Here is a 14,734-nt window from a genome sequence, read left to right as displayed (position 1 = left end):
ACTCTAAGAACAATCCCATCCACTGACACGCTAACAGTAATCAGGTTTTAGCTACATCAGTAGAACATGCACAACACACAAAGAATATGCCCAGAGCCCCCGGTGCAAGTGATCAGGGAGACTACGCCACTGGGCCACACAGGACACCTACTACATAAAGCCACCTGGCCAAGGTTGGGAGAAGTAACAAATCTTCCTAATACATAGAAACAAACACAGGGAGGTACTAAAATTAGAAAACAAAGAAACATGCTGCAAATAAAACAGGAGAAAATTCCAGAAAAGAAACTAAACAAAATGGAGGCAAGCAACCTGCCAGGAGACCAAGTTCAAAACACTGGTTACAAGGATGCTCAATGAGCTTAGGGGGAGAATAGATGATCTCGATGAGCCCTTCGACAGGGAAATAGTAAGCATAGAAAAGGACATAGAGCCATAAAAAAGAACAAGTCAGAAATAAAGAATAAAATAACTGAAATGAAGAATACACTAGAAGGAATCAACAGAAGATTAGATGGAGCAGAGAGTAGAATCTGTGAGTTGGAAGACAAGGTAGCAGAAAACAGCCAATTGGAACAGCAAAAAGAAAAAAAAAGAATCAAAAAAATAAGGAAAGTTTAAGAGACCTCTGAGACAACATGAAGCATACCAATATCCTCTGGTACCAACATCATAGGGGTACCAGAAGGAAAAGAGAGTGAGCAAGGGATTGAGAACTTATTTGAAGAAATAATAGAAAACTTCCCTAACCTACCAAAGGAAATAGATATACAAAGTTCAGGAAGCACAAAGAATTCCAAACAAGAGGAATCCAAACAGACGCACACCAAAACACATCATGATTAAAATGCCAAGGTTAAAATAAAGTCAAAGAAAGACTCTTAAAAGCTGCAAGAAAAAAGTTGCTAGTTACTTATAAGGGTACTCTCATAAGAATGCTAACTGATTTTTCAACAGAAACTTTGCAGGCCAGAAGAGATTGGCATGAAATATTCAAGGTGATAAAAAAACAAGAACCTATAGCCAAGACTACTCTACCCAGCAAGGCTATCAATTAAAATTGAAGGTAAGATAAAGAGCTTCCCAGACAGAATATCATCACCAACAAGTCACTATTACAAGAAACATTAAGGGGACTTCTGTTAAAAGAAGATGGAGGGAAAAAAAAACTCTGTAAATATAAATAATAAAATGGCAATAACCAAGTACCTATTAGTAATCACTTTAAATATAATTAGATTAAATGCTCCAATCAAAAGACATAAGGTAGCTGAATGGATAAGAAAACAAGACCTATACATATGCTGTCTGTAAGAGATCCACTTCAAATCAGATGACACACACATACTGAAAGTAAAGGGATGAAAAAGATATTTCACACAAATGGCAATTTTTTTTAAAAAGCTGGTGTAGCAATACTTATATCACACAAAAAGACTTTAAAACAAAGGCTATAATAAGAGACAAAGAAGGGCATTACATAATGATAAAGGGATCAATGCAACAAGACAAAACCCTATAAACATATATGCACTCAACATAGGAGCACCTACATATATAAAGCAATTATTGACTGACATAAAGGGAGAAAATGACAGTAATATACTCATAGTAGGAGACTTTAATACCCCATTGAAACCAATGGACAGATCTTTCAGACAGAAAATCAACAAGGAAACATTAGCCTTAAATGACACACTAGACCAGATAGATTTAATAGATTTAATTGATATTTTCAGAGCATTTTAACCCAAAGCAGCAGAATATACATTCTTCTCAAGTGCACATAGAACGTTTTCCAGGATAGACTACATGTTAGGCCACAAAACAAATCTCAATGAATTTAAGAAGACTGAAATTATATCAAGTGTCTACTCTGACTATAATGGTATGAAACTAGAAATCGACTTCAAAAAAAAAACCTGGAAAATACACAAACCCATGGAGGCTAAATAATATGCTAATAAACAATTACTAGGTTAACAATGAGATGAAGGAAGAAATCAAAAGATACCTAGAGACAAATGAAAATGAAAACACATGACTCAAAATCTGTGAGACACAGTGAAAGCAGTCCTAAGAGGGAAATTCATAGTAATACAGTTTTATCTCAAGAAACAAGAAAATCTCAAATAAACAATCTAAACTTACACTTAAAAGAACTAGAAAAAGAAGAGCAAGCAAAACCCAAAGTGAGTAGAAGGAAGAAAATAATAAAGATCAAAGAAATAAATGAAATAGAGTCTAGAAAAACAGCATAAAGGATTAATGAAACCAAGAGCTGGTTCTTTGAAAGGATAAACAAAATTAATAAATATTTAACCAGACTCATCAAGGAAATAAAAGAGAGGACCCATATAAATAAAATCAGAAGTGAAAGATGAGAAGATAGCATGGACCCCACAGAAATACAATGGATTATAAGAAAATAGAATGAGGAGTTGTATGCCAACAAATTGGACAATCTAGAAGAAATAGACACATTCCTAGAAACATACTATCTCCCAAAATTCAGTCAAGAAGAAATAGAAAATCTGAATCAACTGATTACCACCAACAAAATCCAATCAGTAATCAAAAAACTTCCACAAAACAAAACTCCTGGACCTATGGATGGCTTCATAGGTGAATTTTACCAAACATTCAAAGAAGAATTAACAACTATTCTTCTCTAACTATTCCAAAAAGTTCAAGATAAGGAAGTCTCTCTAACTATTTTTTAGAGGCCAACATTACCCTGATTCCAAATCCAGAAAAGATATTACAAAAAAAGGAAACTATAGGTCAATATCGCTGATGAACATTGATGCAAAAATCCTAAACAAACTATTTACAAACCAAATTCACAAATACATTAAAAATATCATACACCATGATCAAGTTGGATTTATTCCTAGATGCGAGGTTGGTTTAATAACCACAAATCAATTAATGTGATCCACCACGTTAACAAATTGAAAGATAAAAATCGCATGATCATATCAATAGATGAAGAAAAGGCATTTGAGAAAATCCAGAATCTGTTTACGAGAAAAACTCTCAGCAAAATGGGAACAGAGGGAACATACCTCAACATAATAAAGGCCATACTATGACAAACCCACAGCTAACATCGTACTCAATGGTGAAAAGCTAAAAACGTTTTCCTTAAGATCAGGAAGGAGACAAGGACATCCACTTTCACCACTTCTATTCAATGTAATATCAGAAGTCCAGTTACAGCAATCAGACAAGAAAGAGAAATAAAAGGTATCCAAATTGGAAAGAAAGAAGTAAACTATCATTATTTGCAAGTGACATGACACTATATATAGAGAACCCTAAAGATTCCACCAAAAAACTGTTAGAACTGATAAATGAATTCATTAAGTAGCAGGATACGAAATTAATATTCAGAGGTCAGCTGCACTTTTATACACCAATGATGAACATTCAGAATGAGAAATTAAGAAAACAATCCCATTTAAAATTGCATCGAAAACAATAAAATACCTAGGAATCAAATTAACCAAGGACGTAAAAGAACTGTTCTTGGAAATTTATAAGTCATTGAAATAAGAAATTAAAGAACATACAATAAATGGAAACATATACCATGTTCATGGGTAGGAAGAATTAACATCGTTAAAATGGCCATACTACCCAAAGCAATCTATAGATTCAATGCAATTGCTATCAAAATACCATTGACATTTTGAAGAGAAGTAGAACAAATAATCCAAAAATTTATATGGAACTATAAAAGATCCCAAATAGCCATGACAATCTTGAGAAAGAAGAACAAAGTTGAAGGTATCACACTACCTGATATTAAACTACACTACAAGTCTATACTAATCAAAACAGTATGGTACTGGCATAAAAACAGATACATGGATCAATGGAACAGAATACAGAGCCCAGAAATAAATCCATATCTATACGGTTATTTAAATGATGACAAAGGAGGCAAGAATATACAATGGGGTAAAGATAGTTCCTTCAACAAACGGTTTTGGGAAAACTGGACAGATACATGAAAAACAATGAAACTGAACCACCTTCTCACACCATGTATCAGAATAAAATCAAAGTGGATCAGACTTAAATGTAAGACCTGAAGCCATACAAATTCTAGAAGAAAACGTAGGTAGCAAACTGTGATGTTGCTATTAGTAAATTTTTTTTCTGAAATATCTCCATAGACAGGGAAACAAAGGAAAAAAATAAACAAATGGGACTACATCAAACTAAAAAGTTTTTGCATAGCAAAGGAAACCATAAACAAAATGAAAACACAACCTACTGAACGGAAGAAGATATTTGCCTATGATACATCTGATAAAGGGTTAATATCCAAAATTTATAAAGAACTGAACAATAAAAAAACGAACAATTCAATTAAAAAATGGGCAGAAGACCTGAAAAGGTATTTCTCCAAAAATGAAATACAGATAGCCAATAAACATGTGAAAAGATACTCAAAATCACTAATTACCAGAGAAATGCAAATTAAAAACACAATTAGATATCGCCTCACACCTGTCACAATAGCTATCGTCAATAAATCAAAAAACAACAATTGTTGGGGAGGATGTGAAGAAAAGGGAACCCTTGTACATTGCTGGTGGGATTGCAAGTTGGTACAGCCACTATGGAAAAAGATTTGGAAGTTTCTCAGAAAATGGAAAATAGCCTTACCTTTTGACCTAGCACTTGCACTCCTGGGTACTTATCCAAAGAAAACCAAAACAAAAATTCAAAAAGAGCTATGCACCCCTATGTTCACTGTAGCACTATTCTCAATAGCCAAGATATGGAAGCAACCTAAGTGCTCATCAATAGACAATTGGATGAAGAAATTATGATACATGTATACAATGGAATATTACTCAGCCCTAAAAAAATGAAATCTTACCATTTGCAACAACAAGGATGGATCTAGAGGATAATCTACTGAGTGAAATAAGTAGAAAGAGAAAGATAAATACCATATGATTTCACTTATATGCAGAATCTAAGGAACAAAAGTAACAAACTAAATGAAAACAGACTCACAGATACAGAGGACAAACGTGATTGCCAGAAGGGAAGGGAGTTAGGGGCTGGGTGAAAGAGGTAAAAGGATGAAGTACAAAACAGTCACAGGGATGTAGAGTACTGTATAGGGAATATAGTCATTATTATTATAATGGCTGTGTGATAGAACCAGATGGGTGATAGAGTAATTGGGGGATCACTTCATAAATTATATAAATCTCTAACTATTGCACTGTATACCTGAAACTAATATAAAATTTATATATATGTATATATGAATAAGTCAGACAGGGAAAGATGAATACTGTATGCTCTCAGTTAGATGTGGAATCTATAAAAATTGTATTTATTTGTTCAAACATATTTAATTGTACATCTGCTTTGGGTTAAGCATTGACCTAGGCAAAAAGCAAGTCAACAAGATGAAATAGCTGTTAATACAACGTATAGTTCTTACCATTCTTACAGACATAGGAATTTCAGCATAGTGGATATTATATCTCCCTCTAGCTACTATACTATTTCTCTGTTCCCTTTGAAAGCAAACTTGAAAAAGTTGTCCATATTCCCCCTAAAATATCTATTCCCATCCCCATTGAACCTACACTAATGAAGCTTTTATCTGCTATTTCTACAGTGTTAGGGCCACCAACAACCTCTGCACTGCTAGATGTAATGGTCAACTCTCAGACAACATATCAACCTCACCTACTAGCATTTCACAAAAGGTAATCCTTCCTATCTTCTTAAAATACTCATTTACTTGACTTCTGATCACCAAACTTTTCTTGATTTTCCACCCTGGCTGGTGCTTCCTCATCTTCTCAACCTTTAAATGTTGTAATTATCCAGAGTCAAGTCAACAAATTTTATGTCTTTTCATCCTCCAGATGGCTTTAAATATCATCTATATGTTGATAACTCCTCTATTTATATCTTCATTCTGGACTTTTCTTTGAGTTCTAGAATTTTACGTATAGCTGCCAACTCAAACTCATTTGGATATCTAACAGATGTCCTGACATGTCCAAAATCTACGTTCCTCTTAGACTAACCCATTCCCCCTATGCTCCTTTATAATCTTCCTAATCTCAGAAGAGTGAAGTTTCACCTTTCCAGAGATTCAGGCCAGACACCTGACTCATCATCCACTGCTTTGTTTCTCTCATACACTACATCCAATCTTTCAGCTAATCCTGCTGGCTAAGTCTTTCAAATGTGTCTCCAAAATTCAACCCACTACTACTTGGATCCCAACCCCTAACATTTCTGATCTGGATTCTTTTAATTAAGTTCTAACTAATCTCCCTTGTCTACCCTTTACCCTCTAAGAGAGCTTGTTCAAACTAAAATCCCTCCTGTGGCTTTAGTATCTTAGAGTAAAAGCCAAGTTCTTTAAATAGCAAGCCTCAGCCTCAGCCAGCCTGTGAGCTCCGTGGCCTACCTGGCGTTCTTGGCTGGGCTCCACGAAAACGTTCATTTTCCAGAAGGCGGCCTCCGTGACCCTCAGCAGCCGCAGTTGCAATTTCTGGCACAGGATTACCCAGAGCCTTAAAGTAATGGAATGAGACTCGGGGCCCTCCCTGGCATGACCACCCCAGCAGCATGAAAAGTCATTGGGTGTTGATGACCTTCTGCTGTGTTGGCCAGGTTGAATCCCCAGTCTTCCTTGCTGTAACCTCTGAACTGCACCTGGAACAGATGGTCACTGCCGAGGCCAGGACCTGGACTCTAGGGCTGGGATCCCTAGACTGGAGCGAAACCCCTCTGAGGTTTGAGAAGGGGGTTGCTGGACCTACCATCTCTGTGCGGGCTGATTTTGGAGTCCCCTGGAATCACTAAGACTCGCAGCATCCGGAGTTGAACCGCACTTTCTGGAGCTGTTTGCAGCCTGGCGCCACCCTGTGGCTATTCCTGAGGCGGCACCTGGCATTCCTAGGACTATCTGGCCAGAACCCACACCGTACTCCTTCCTGCTTTGCCTTGCCCATCCCAGTGGTAACTGAAAACACTAAAATGACAGCACTTGTCAAAGCAAGGTCTCTCTTTGACTTAATCTTTTGCAACCATTTCCCTTATTCACTCTTCTCCCGCCACACTGGGCCCACTGCTATTTCTGCAACACTTTTAGAACATTATTGCCTCGAGGCATTTACACTTCCTGTTTCCTCTGACTGGGCCACTTTTCCCTAATTATCCTCAGGGCCAAACCTTCATTTACCTAGAGATTCTCTTTAAAAATATCCAATGTGTGAGGACTTCCGTGGTTCTCTATATTAAAAAATCACCCTTACTAATATTATGTCCTTGGCTCTCTCATCTCCCTAATCCTGATTCATGTTTCCTTACACTACTTATAATTACATGAAGTACTATGTATTTACTTGTTTACTTCTTGTTTCCTCTTCGCCCCCAACTCACTAGAATATAAACTTCACAAGAGTTGAGATTATATCTGTTGTGTCTACTGCATCCCCAGGGCTTAGAATAAAGGTTAAAATATATGAGACATTCAACTAATATTTGTTGAGAGAATGATTGAGTAAATTTACAAATGGGCATTATAAGTTTCTACAGAAGCATAAAATAGAGGATTCTAATCTAGGCTGAGGGAACGAGAAAGGATTTCCTGAGGAATCTGAAACCTGAATGCTAAGAAGGTGAGTAGGAGTCTTCCGGAAAAAGGGAAGATGGAACGAGCTTACCCACAGAGAGAACAACATTGCCAAGACCTGAGTTTATTTGCTCATTAAACAAATACTTATTAAACACCTGCAATGTACCAGGCTGTGTTCTAGGCATTTGGGACATAAGGGGTAAAGTGGAAAGTTCATATATAAATAAATATTTGGCATATATTCATTAAAACACTATAAAATGTTATAAAATAAATAAATTAGGCTGGGATAGAAAATAAAGAATGATGGGAATATGGAAAGACTATTTAGATATGGTGGATAACACTTCTGAGGAGATACAATTTGGGTAGAGACTGAAGAAAATTCAGGATGTTATTATCTGAGGAAAAAGCAAAAAAAAATGTATGATATCTTTATTTATCGTTATCTTATTAATCTAACAATCACTGAGAAATGTGTTTTAAAATATTACTCTAGTGGATTTATCAACTCCCCATAGTAGTTCTGTCAATTTTTGCTTTCTATATTTTGAGACTATTTTAAATATGTCTGAATTTATAAATGTTTTTTATTCCTGCTGAATTTAATCTTTTATCCTTAAAAATAATTTTTAAATTAAAGTATATTTTATTAGGTATTAATCTGCTACATTTATTTTTGTTAATGATTCTCAAATACAGTTTTTCCACTGTTATACATTCTACCTTTCTCTGCCCTTAACATTTTGTTTTATATTTGTTTTCTTGAAATAGCTCGATTGTACAATATCCAATTGAAGATTCTTTTTATTGATGGAATATTTAATCCATTTGCATTTATTGTAATTACTAATATTTGATATTGCCTTTATCACAATTTCTTTTTCTATTTATGCTTAGTTGATATTGGATTATTTAATTCTTTTACCATCCCCCTTTTTTACTTCTATAAGGAAAATGTTATATGCTATTTCTTTTTTTCAGTAATTCCTTCTTGACTTTTTACATGTACATATTTCACTATAAGTCCAAAGTTAATGAAAATATCAATTTTCTTTTGGGCAACACAGAGACTTTAATTTCAAATTTACTTTCCTATTCAGACAATTTAGTTCTCTCTAATTTTTATCTCCCAAATTTTACATTATTTTTAATACAAAAATATTTAGTTAGAAATAATCACACTTACCTTCTCTTTTTGTATTTTTTATCAATTCATCTCGCTCTCAGTGCTACCTTTTGAATTTATTTGTTTTTCCTGAAGTATAACCTTTAAAGCTCTTCCATCAAGAGTCTAGTAGAAACAAACTTTTTCATGTTTTTATGAAAATATATTTATTTTATCCTTATTAGTATGTGAAAGACAAATATTTATTATTCAGTATTAGTATATTATTAATGTCAACTAATTTAATTAGTTTTAAGTAAATTATTATTATTAAATGAGGATAAATACTGAAAGTGACATCATGGAAATCTGTTCTTTCCCAATGAAAGATAAAGATTAGGCTTGATAATGTACTCTGATCTTTACTTTCATCTCTTGACATAGAGAATAAAAAACAAAGTAATTATACAATGACATTATTGTACAACAAACTTTTACGTAATTCATGTATATCATGTATATCAAATGACAGAACTAGGACACAAATATTGTGAATTTTTAACACATTTGATATTAAAAATAAGTAAAACAAATTAATGTAAGTTAACAATAATTTTAACTCTGTTTTAAATTGTAAAAATCTAGTCTCTAAAAGAAAATCAGAATGACTCTAGGAGGATTCTCTCCTCGACGCAAAATTTATAAACATTTAAAAAATATTTTTCTTTGTTATTTCAATTAAGATATCTCACTACTTTGCCAAGACAAAAAAATGACAAGTATTTTTTCACTCGTTTACAAGGACAAAGCAGAAAACATATTATTTTTCCTCAAGAGAAAGTGTTTCCATCCAACAAGCTTTGTTACCGTCAATAAAAGTGACAGGATGAACACTCTTGACAGCTGGTTATTGACAAAAGCAGTCTCAGAGATATGACAAGGATTTGCTACTCAGAATGACTTCTGATGTACACCATCATGTAAGATCATTTCTCTTCTTCAGCAGATTTGGATTCTGATTTCATTACCTATTAAAACTAAACAGAAATCATCTTGACACTCTTCTGTTTGCATTAATAACAACAAAAAAAATTAAGTTTTATTTGTTTTGATAATAAAAATATGTACATATATAATCAAATAGATGATTTCTGTTTTTTCAGTGTAAGGTAAAGAAAAGTGAAATCTGAACCATCTTAACCAGTTTTACGAAGATCAACATGAACTAGCACGGTGAAATAGAAATGTAATCCATTTAGACATTTACATCCTGGCTCTGCTAGTCACTACTTGGGTTACCTAGAGAAGCACTAATCCTGTTGCAGTCTCAGATTTCTCAATTATAAAATTATTCTAAAAAATTAAAGACCTAACTGATAGAATTGTGGTGAGAGTTAAGTAGATAAAGCACCTGGAACATAGGTTATCAATTACCTTTCACTATAAAGGGTGCTTATGGAGGGGAAAATATAACCATGCAAATGCATGTACATACATGTATATTTATGTATATATATTTATATGTTTGTGGATGTGTGTGTGTGCATATATCCTCTTAGGAGGCATTTCACAAAGAAATGTTCAGTGACACATGATATAATTAGTGAACAAAACACTGGAATAACTTGTTAGCCTCAAAATAAATCATTCCTTGGGGAAAAGATGCTCACCCTGTTGAGAGGGATAGGATAGTCATTAGGATTGGGGAGAAATGGCTTCAGTTCTGATGATAAATAGAAAATGGATTTGTGACAGTCAGCTCAGGACAAAAGTTGGACTCCAAAAAGAATGGGGGAAAGAAAGGAGAAAAGAACCATAGACATTATTATCAGTAGTATAATGAAGCTTGCACAAATTGTAGTTGAGATGGCATTTTATGACTGAGGATTATTTGAAGGTACTTCAACTGCCATGGTCATTGAGGTCAACCCTACCCCCATATACATATATTTTTAATGATGAATTTCTGAAGGGGGTTTTAACAAGACACTTTGTAAAACGGCAGAGCAAGTATTTAAAATATTTATGTAATAAGAACTATACACTGTTTACTATTCACATGATGATCTAAGCATAATTACATAGAGCAAACTTCAAAGTATACCAGTGGTGCTTTGATATAAGCATCCTGTTTCTCCTTTCTTGGAACATATAAAAATTTCACATGTACACAGGGGCCATGCAGGTAACATAAGTGTACAAGTGAGATAAATCTATGACGATAGAAAGTGACATCATAAACTGGGAGTATTAGTGCCACATAAAAGCATTCACACTGAAGTTTTTCAAAACCTGTGCTAGCCAAACAAAGCACACCTCTGGCAGGATTTAGTAGTTTTTAGCGTTCTTTGTCTAAACAGGGCTAGATTCTCCTGTTCAATTGATCTTCCTACACATAACCCTTTTGCCACCAGCAGTCCTCTTTTGAAATGGCTGCTCCTTTTATCCAAGGCATTTGTAACTAATTGCAAAGCAGTCTGCCTCTGTTTGCATCTGACAGAAGTTTACCATTAAATTTCTAATCTTTCCTCAAACATCTGCACTTATTTATTAATCGTGCACAATTTCTATCTCTTTATGCAGTCTTTTTCTAGAGATACTGTGTTGACTGTCTATATGTGTCCTTTCTGACTTCTCCAGTACTAGCAACACCAGAGCCACTCTATTTATAATAGAAACAAAGAACTTTTCTGATTTGATCACAAGTCAACTCCGTACCAGCCCCTTTACCCCCGCATCCCTTTCACTGTTCATCATGCAATGATTTGGTTTAACATTATTATTCTTGCTGACCATAGTGGATCAAAGTATCGATAACAGATACAGGCGTGGGTCTTCCAGGTGAGCTTCTGACTTTCAAAGGCAACTAACTATAAATAATTAGAATAGCTTCAAAGATAAGGAACTAGATATTTTTATAAAAAGTTTTGTATTCCTAAGGGAGAAAGGGCAGTCTCTAGCCAAATCAAGCAGCAGATTTCCCATGTTCCCCTTTCTCATATCTAGAGTCCTACCTGAAAGCTAAATATTTTCCCAGACAGATGAGAAGAAGATAATTTGGTTTGACAATGGAGGACCTGGATATGAAAGTATCTCAAGAGTTTGTAAGGTAATCGAGAAATATTGTTATGGGGCACTGTTGGGCTTAAAAACTTAACATTCTGGTTCAGAATAGCCACTATTTATGGATTTTGCTTTTATTTTAATTCCATGTCTTTTAAGATATGGAGTTTTCAGGCTACTGGAATATCAAGAGATGAGGTTTCCCTCAGTCTCCAAGTGGGGAGGAGAAAAGTGTTAAGCTGAGGGACAAGTATGACTCTACAAAGTGACCAGGGCTCTCTGTCTGTGCCCTAAGCATTTCTAATGACAGTTTGTCCACAAGATATATCTTAGGAGTTATTCACTCATTTTTAAAAAGTTCTTTTTCCTAATGTGATAGGCAAAAACAACTCAAGGTATTCTCTCACAAACTGATACCAGTTTATATGTAGCTAGTAATACTATGAAGCTAGAAGGAATACTAACCCTGGATACCAAAAGAACTTAAGTATGTCTTGTCTAAATTCCAGTTAGAGGTTTCCATGTTGAACTAACATAAACAGACCAAGTAAGAACCAAGGATAACATTTTAAATACAATCTCAGTATATTCTGAGATATTCTGAAAAGATTATTTATAAGAAAACTTAAACTATAGATTATTGTTAAGCACAGATTTATAAAAATTTGAATCTAGGAGGAACTAAAGGTTTATCTCATCTATACTCTTATGCACGTCTCATTTTTCCCAGACTCCTTTGCACTTAGCTTGCAGCCTTGTGACTAGCTCTAGTCAATGGACAATGAATAAAAGTGATACATTACTTCTTAGCTGAGCTCTTAAGATCAATTTACCTCCCCCATGTCTCTCTTCTCCTCCTCTAGCAACCTGACTTGTGTGTGACTTCTGACAACTTGCATTGGAAAAGAAATGTAAGAAAAAAAAACAGTTGTTTTATTAAAGCACTGACATTCTGGGGTTTGTCTGCTGTGACAGTTAACATTATTTAACCTAACACATATAGCATGAAATATGCTTCCAATATAACACAATCTAAAATATTTGACATTGATCTAAGATCATAAGGCAAGGTTGGATATCAAGAGCTGGAAAGATAGAGATACAATCCTGCATAGGTTATATATTTGTTAACACTAGAAAAGTAGGGGAAAGATGATGTACTACTGAACTTGTAGTTGTTAGAAGAGGTCGTCGAGAGGATGTGACCGCTAATCTGTGAACTGGACCTAAGCAATTGGAGGTTCTTCACCACAACCACTGTCCTTGGAATATATGTTCTGTCCCCATTTCCACAGTGGGAGCCATTTTCAAGAATGCAGTCTTAAGACAGCAATGTGTTGTTGAGACCATCTGGACAGTGTATGTGACAACTTTTTAAGGCCTCTATATAAACTTTTAAGATTCTGGCGGGCAAGTGCAGAAATCTACTTGTCTTGCAGCTGTCCAAGACAAATCTCATGAGTAAGTTCCCTTGCTTATTAAATCTGCCTCTGCCAATCTGGAGTGGTCTGCCTTATTCTTCAATCTCTCACTGTCCTTTGTGTAAGGAGCCAATTTGTGAACCAACAGTAGTTCCAGGAAAATAATGTATATTGGCTGTGTTTGACATCATGTTACAAGAAAGTTATTGGCACAGAAATAATTAGCTGGTTTGCAAGCAGAAATTTGGGCTTTCCATGATTGGAAAAACTTACACCTTTCAGATTCTGACAGTGAGAGAATGGATTAAAATTGGCTTTCAGAGACAAAGGCCAGTATATTTTTTCTAGTGGATAAAATGAAATAGAGAAAAGAACAAATTACAGGTGTGACTGATGCATATGTTCCAGAGAACCCCAGGATAGCTTCTAATATGCAGGGAGAGATACATGGAACAAGAAAAGGAAAAAGCAGATTCTAGAATCATGATTTATGAGACTGACTGCAAACCAATAAATCAGAAGCTTACCACATTTTCAAAGAAACGTTTATTATAATACTGGATTATAAAACACCTTGGATTGTTTCAGACTTAAACAAACCAACAAACAAATAAGAAAATACTGTGAGCCCTCAAAATTATGAGAAAAAGTGAGTTTATAAAGCTTTTTATTGAGCATTGTTTCCAATTCCTATTTCAAATGAGCTACGAATATTAAAAAAGATGGACCATCCCAGAAGGCAGGGCCAAAGAATAGGGAGAACAATAGATATAGAAAGTCTTCCAGAGAAGAGCAAGAAAATTAATCAAGGAACATCTGCTACCTCAGCATAGGAGGTTTTAAAAAGTCTGTCCAGTGAGATTCTGGAAGTACCTGCTATCTGCCACCCAGTCTGCCTTTTTCCTGGTAGAATTGTTTATTACATTTATCTTGTTTCTATTCCATTTTTATATACTGATTTAGACAATAAGTAGAAAATTTGTCTTTTCAGTTCATACATCTCTGACTCAGGATGACTTATAATCCTGGAGATCATGGATTTGAATATTACTCAGGAATTTGTTGGAACATTAGGTTGTCTCACTTAAAGAGTTATCTGTTTTCCTTATGTGAAAAAAAAAAAAAGAAAATTTATTAGACTGTTCCAGAGATAACTAGTGTTTACCAAATATTCCATGCATTTGCCAAGGAATTCTATTCTAGAATTGATGGAATAGCTGAACAGCAGACTAGTGTTCCTACCTAGAGCAAGTACAAAGGCAAAAGAAAATAGTAGCATTCATTCACCTGAAGGTAGCAAGAAGCTTCTCAGGTAAGAAAAATAGAAGGAATAAGACTCTGGAGACAAAAATAAGCTAGCTTCTATAGCTACTTTTATTTGGGATCTTTTAATGATTCTTTGCACTGACAGATGGTAGAAAATTCAGTGAAAACTATGGTAGAGGACTGCTATTGTAGAAGTATGTCAACTACATGACTAATATGGCCAAAACTGAGGCATTATGG

The sequence above is a fragment of the Pteropus vampyrus genome, unplaced genomic scaffold (genome assembly GCF_000151845.1).
Source record: "Pteropus vampyrus isolate Shadow unplaced genomic scaffold, Pvam_2.0 Scaffold102, whole genome shotgun sequence".
NCBI classification, from domain to species: Eukaryota; Metazoa; Chordata; class Mammalia; order Chiroptera; family Pteropodidae; genus Pteropus; species Pteropus vampyrus.
The sequence above is the reverse complement of the archived record's forward strand: the minus strand, read 5'-3'. Positions refer to the sequence as shown.